Source organism: Pogoniulus pusillus, chromosome 2 (genome assembly GCF_015220805.1).
Source record: "Pogoniulus pusillus isolate bPogPus1 chromosome 2, bPogPus1.pri, whole genome shotgun sequence".
Taxonomy (NCBI): Eukaryota; Metazoa; Chordata; class Aves; order Piciformes; family Lybiidae; genus Pogoniulus; species Pogoniulus pusillus.
Window position 1 is genome coordinate 45,348,986 of NC_087265.1, and position 6,000 is coordinate 45,354,985.

General features: G+C 40.4%; 1 protein-coding gene across 5 annotated transcripts in view; it reads right to left on the bottom strand.

Annotated features, from left to right (window-relative positions):
- Window positions 1-5,741, bottom strand: part of SCN2A (sodium voltage-gated channel alpha subunit 2) — a 100,828-nt gene extending 95,087 nt beyond the window's left edge. For 4 of the 5 annotated variants that reach the window (XM_064163972.1, XM_064163947.1, XM_064163982.1 and 1 more), the window contains exon 1: window positions 4,702-4,970. The gene's annotated coding sequence lies outside the window, so the exon portion shown is untranslated. Of the gene's footprint in view, window positions 1-4,701; window positions 4,971-5,698 lie in introns of those variants that run through there. The other variant, XM_064163955.1, reaches the window with a different exon arrangement.
- Window positions 5,742-6,000: the final 259 nt, after the last annotated feature.

Here is a 6,000-nt window from a genome sequence, read left to right on the forward strand (position 1 = left end):
GTCATATGACAGGTCTATGCTAGACCAATTGCTATATGTTCAAAGCCTGGACACCCATCATCTTAAAATGCACATCTGCTGATGCTTTATGTTATTGGTTTGTCCAAGTAAGGTAACTGGATACTGCACGGAATGATTATCTTACTGAATGTGAGTCTCTATTGCTGGAAGAAATCATTTATCATATGAGAAATGCACATTGCTTCCAGCAAGAGAGGACTATGTTCAATAAGATGATCATTCTGTATTTGTACTGCAGAATGGTACATACCTGTGATAATCTCCAGAAAGATGAGTGAGAACTGCCTAAAATGAGCAGTTCAAGAACAATTCATCTGGCCAAAGTCAGATTCTGCCAACATTTAAGGGAAGCTGAACTAAGAATCCAGAAGCAACGCAATGACACAAAACCCTGAGGAAACTGCATCTAGAGAGAAATGCAAAAGAAGTTACTGCTGATCTCTTGGCAAATGGTGAACTGTTTTTCTACATAGTATGAACAGAACTGCCATGGTTTATTTGTTTGATAGTTTCCACCATAAGAATCAGTTTCTAATGCCTTCAGCGTTGCCAAACGTTAGTTGTTGAGACTGACTTTATTTATGCTTTTGGTCTCATCCTGATTTCTTTCTTTAGTTACACTATAAATGGTCAGGTACTTCTGTGCTAGTTTGAAGCTGGCTGGAATATTTCAGCAGAATTAGATGACAGGCTGTGAAAAGGAAGCAGTGGTGATGTCTACTTCACTCATAGGCTTGCTGAGATGCATAAAAGCAAGAACGCAAACACAGGTAACACAGTGGCTGGGTGTCTCTGGCTGCCTGCACTTTTCTCCCTAACCTGCTGTCTATGTAACTAATCCTTCTGCTTTCTAACCCCTCTGGCTGATCTTCCAAACTCAGCTTAAATGTAAGGCAAAGTCTGGGGTAAGGTAGAAGGGTGGGAAGAAGGTAGACTCAGCTTAAATGTAAGGCAAAGTCTGGGGTAAGGTAGAAGGGTGGGAAGAAGGTAGAAGGGTAGTTGGGAGCCCCTCCAGGGGACTCTGGTTTCTGGGAGGGCTGCTGTGTTTCTGTATTACTTTTTTACTTGTATGTTTCTATCTGTATAGATTGTAAATACATGCCTGTATATTGTGCTAAGCTGTGAATGCAAAGCTTCATTCCTTAATTTCCAGCTTGGCTGAGTCTAGTCTGGGTGATTTCATAAGGGGGGGGGGGGGGGGCAGGTAACACCCAAACCATCACAACTTCCTTCAATAAAGTCAGAAAAGTCAACTTCACAATATAGATCTGCATATCCTCATAATATAGATTTAATGCCCAATGTAAGCTTTAATGCCTAAAACACCACAAAGTGCACCATTTCACAGAAAAGGCATATTTGTATCTATTAGGAAATGTTTCAAAGTATCATTTCACTTGGCTGCAAGTTTAAAAACCAAAAGATTGAGGTTCTGAATAGGAAGATTAAAATATGTTGCAATCATTTAATGAGCCTGCTGGTGATACTGCAGCACTAAACTACATTGCCAGACTTTTTGGAGAACTTTTGCTACTGTGTCTTCAAATTCTGTCATGCAGGCTGCTCAGGCAGTCCTGCATTTTGTTGTGTCTGTTTAAATATATTGAAATCTGCCCATTCAACACTCCTCTAAAAGCATTTCTAAGTATGCTCAGAAAAAGCTCCTTAGCAGCTTGCAATAAATACTCAGAGCTGCCACGTGTTGACTGTGTTTCTGCCTAGCATTACCAGCCCCTTCAGTGCAATTGATAGCAATAGCTACCGAGGAATCAGATGTTCCAGTTGGGAGAAGCAAAGCCTTTCTACTGGTCCCAAACAGGTTAGAGGTGGAAAAAGAAAGCTGCCTAACTTAAGTTTGCTTACAGTGAGGGTAGAAAAAGGAACAGTAGTAGGTTCAAGAGTAGAATCATAGAATCAACCAGGTTGGAAGAGACCTCCAAGATCATCCAGTCCAGCCTAGCACCCAGCCCTATCCAGTCAACCAGACCATGGCACTAAGTGCCTCATCCAGGCTTTTCTTGAACACCTCCAGGGACAGTGCCTCCACCACCTCCCTGAGCAGCCCATTCCAATGCCAATCACTCTCTCTGTGAAGAACTTCTTCCTAACATCCTGCCTACTTAATCCAGCATTTCTGAGGATGGTGTCAAAAGAGAGGAGAGGAGGTACCAGGAATGGATTCAGGAAGCCTCTAGAAAGCAGGCCTCCAGGAGCTCCAATGTCAGCTCAGCAAGCTGGAGTTCAGGACAAAGAGGAAGAGGAAGGCTCTCATGTATAAAAGACTGTCCCCTCTCTGAGAGTACAGCACTAGGCTTTGTTGCTGCAAAAGATCCACGCTGTCCTCTGGAAGAGTTGTGAGTGTAATGCATGGCCTTAAAACAACAGGAGCAACACAGTGAAGAGCTTATTTGTGCCTTGCATGCTCCAGCCAAGAGCTGCATGAGTAAGAAGTGATTACGCTTGCATTTGTTGATGCCTAGTGTGATTCAAGCAGGTAGGCTGCATTAAAACCTAACGGCCTCTTGGCAGGAGAATTTCAGGGCTGCTTGAGGTTAGAATAGGGCTGCAGTTAGTGACCCAGCAAATCCATTCATCAAGGTCTACAATTAAGAAATTGAGCAAGCAGTGCTGGCAATGTAACAGCTGCTGGCCTCTTGCTTTGGCTGCAGAGTGGATCTGATGCTATCTGCTGCAGAGATCTGATGCTTACATGTGGATGGAATGCCTCAATCAGATGAACACAAATACCAAAAAGACTTCAGTGTCCCCTAAAATTTTCACAACAGGTAGGGAGTGGCAGCAATCTCTTAGTGTCAACTTTTGCTTGAGCTCCTCCTGAAAGATATGACTTGTTTGCTGCCAAAAGGTAACTGGATCATGTTTTGATGCGATATGGCTATTTATAATGATTAGGTTTCCCAAAGACTGATGTCCACAATTAACATGCTCAAAATTCAGCTTCAATATTTTCCTTCGAGGCTTTTAACAACTAAAGGGATTCAAAATTATTTTTTTTCAAGTGAATCTATTAGCTTTTCTTTGAAGCTCTATTCTCATTTGGCCTACTAACTGCATTTTAGGAACACTGCAACATTTCTGTAATCTAAAAAAAAAAGTTATTCTCTCCTTGAACATTGGTGCAGTCTAAAAATCATGAGAACAGAGCCAGGTTCTTATCCCCTTGCCTAATATTAAGAAGATGAAGTCCCATTGGCATGGCTGTTTGTTCTTGAACTGGGGCCTACAGACATAGAAGAGCATCACATCACTTATCTAACGCATTTGTCGCTGGAGCAAACTGCGGATCATTTGGGTGCAATCATTCACGTTTTCTCTAGATCTGTTCAAGAATGGATGATCCTTTACCATCTAGTAAAGATGTCTTCAAGATACAATACCCATAGATATATATAATCAATCACTGATCAAATGAAATACAGCTAAGCAGGCAACATGCATAGGTGGCAAGAATGAGTGTGAACCTTCTTAACATTTCACATGTATCTAAGGAATCATCTAAAGCCAAGGCAGCATCTGGCATTCAAGTCCCAATGGGCAATTTGCTGTTGCTTCACTAATCTCTGCTGACAAAAAAAGGCCATTTACCTTTAACACAAGTGTGTGAAAATTTGGATTAAGTGCTTTCCTACTTACTGCCTTATAATAGAAAGCAAAATACATACAGACTAATCACACATTCTTCCCCCCCACCCCCTCCCCACATACTGGCTACTGAGCCCTTTCTCTGTTTTGTGCAAGTTAATGTATTTCTGATTTGGTTTTCCTGATTAAATGAATTATTGCTGCCATTAAGAGAAGGTAAGGAAAAACACCAGAAGGTTTGAAAGAGTCAGGGGGTGCTGCATGAGCTTCCCACCTCCTGAGTCATTCTGCTGTCGCTCCCAATGTGCTTCGTGCATCTAAAAAAATAATGAGGAGTAATTTTTCTTTCTCCTGCAATATAGAATGCAGATTTTAAATGAAAAATCATTCTCATATATATATATATGTACATAAAGATTCACAAAACACATATGTTTTGTATGATAGTTGCAGCAGTGCAAACCCATGTTTAGTCACAGACAAGTCCTCCATTCTGCCTTCCATCAGGGAGAGGCTGTTTTTGAAGATGAGAGAGGGGAGAATCCTGTAAATCTCCAGTATCTCACAGTACCAAAATGAAGACTTCAGGAATCAAGGAAAACCTCTGACCAAAGGTGGAATAAAGAACCAACAACACATTTCTACCTTAAAACTGGTTGATTTCAGGGTTGTATTCATTTGCTTTAAAATGCACTCCCGTTTGTATTCTGCATACAAGACCAGTATAACCTCCAGTAAAACAAGAAAACACTTGTGGATGGCCATCTCAAAACAACAGCAACAAATTACACAATGAGGATGAAAAATACAAACTCAGAAGTAATTCTAGTGACAAATATAGCCCATATGTATACCTCACAGGACCAGAGAAGGGCAAAGAACAACAGCAATTTCTATTATTGTGCTAAGACCTAATTAAAGACTATGAACAACCCAGGCAGTGGCAAAGATGGCTATTATTTCTTCTCCTCTTGCTCTATTAATATTAATTGAAAACTAGGTGTGGCACCACAAGGGAAAAATCTTGGTCCAAAACAACTGGAATGTCTTATCTAAACATTTAAATTGTTGTCTTACCTTGCTAGAAGAGAATTACAAATCATGGCATAAGAAATATCCACACACTTGTAGATAATAAGGCTCCTTCCACTGCAGGTTCGGGTTCCTTGGCAAAGAAGCTTGTAAAGCTCTTAATTTCACTGAAAGGAAAAAGGAAAGAAATAAAGAAACACCCCATCAAAGCAACAAAGGAAGCTCTGCAGTATTCCGTAGTCTCTTCATCTGCATCCTGTTCTGAGATTCACTCTTTGATTCCCAGCATCGATCAGAAAATTGGTTGTGGGGGAAGAAGGGGAGGGGGACGGAAAGAGAGAAGGGGGAGGAAACAGGGAGGCAGCTTTTTACGTGCTGGCTCCACCTTCTGGCAAGACAGGGAGCTTAGATGGAGCCTAAATTTACAGCTGTAGTTTAGTTCTCTCTCACGTATTAGCCCTTGCTTTTAAATAAAGTAAGTAGGTCGGGAATAATAAGAGATTACAATTTAGCTTTTAATTGTTTTGAGGCTTAAACTGCACAACCTTTTTACTGATGCCTGTGTCTGTATATATATATATGTATATAAATTAAGTATTTTGCTATATCTGAAAATATGAGTACAAATAATTGCAGAAAACTCAAGGTTCTGCCATATGTCTTTATTCTGCCACGTACTGAGATTCATCAGTATTAAAAACGAAGAAGCAATCCTTTATTGAGAACACACCACTATGAACCAGTAGGAGAGTTCCTGCTTCTTTCCCCTTTGATTATTGATTCAGAAAAACATAAATTACATTTATAGCTCCATTAAAACCCTGAAAGGGGGAAAAAAAAAGTCATGTAAAACAAAAGGAATGGATTCTGAGATTTAGCCAGGAGTATTACATTATTGCTCAATAAGGGTTTTTTATGGTGATCCTTTTGACTTATTTTTTGTCTAAGGCTTGTTTGCTGTTTTATAGCATCTTGAAGCTGCTCTCCAGTACTCTAGATACTATTAGATATGAAACACTAGTATGTAAACTGATTGCCTCACCCTCATTGTCTCTAGGCACAATCCCCATGATGGCAACATTGGGTCACTGTTACTAAAGGATGCCTCTTACTGGAATGCTGTGTGTCTACTTTTACCTGTTTCCCTGAAAGTTCTCTATCACCTTACACCTGTTCTGTCACATCAAACAGCAGCCACCTGCATGCAGGGCTAGCTCAACAATGCTAACCTGTGCAGGAAAATTTCATCACAATAAAACACAGCTTCACAGAGTTTAAAGTGACAGAGTTAGCTAGGAATGGATGTAGACAAAAAAAATGAAATTTTAATTTGGATCCATGTCT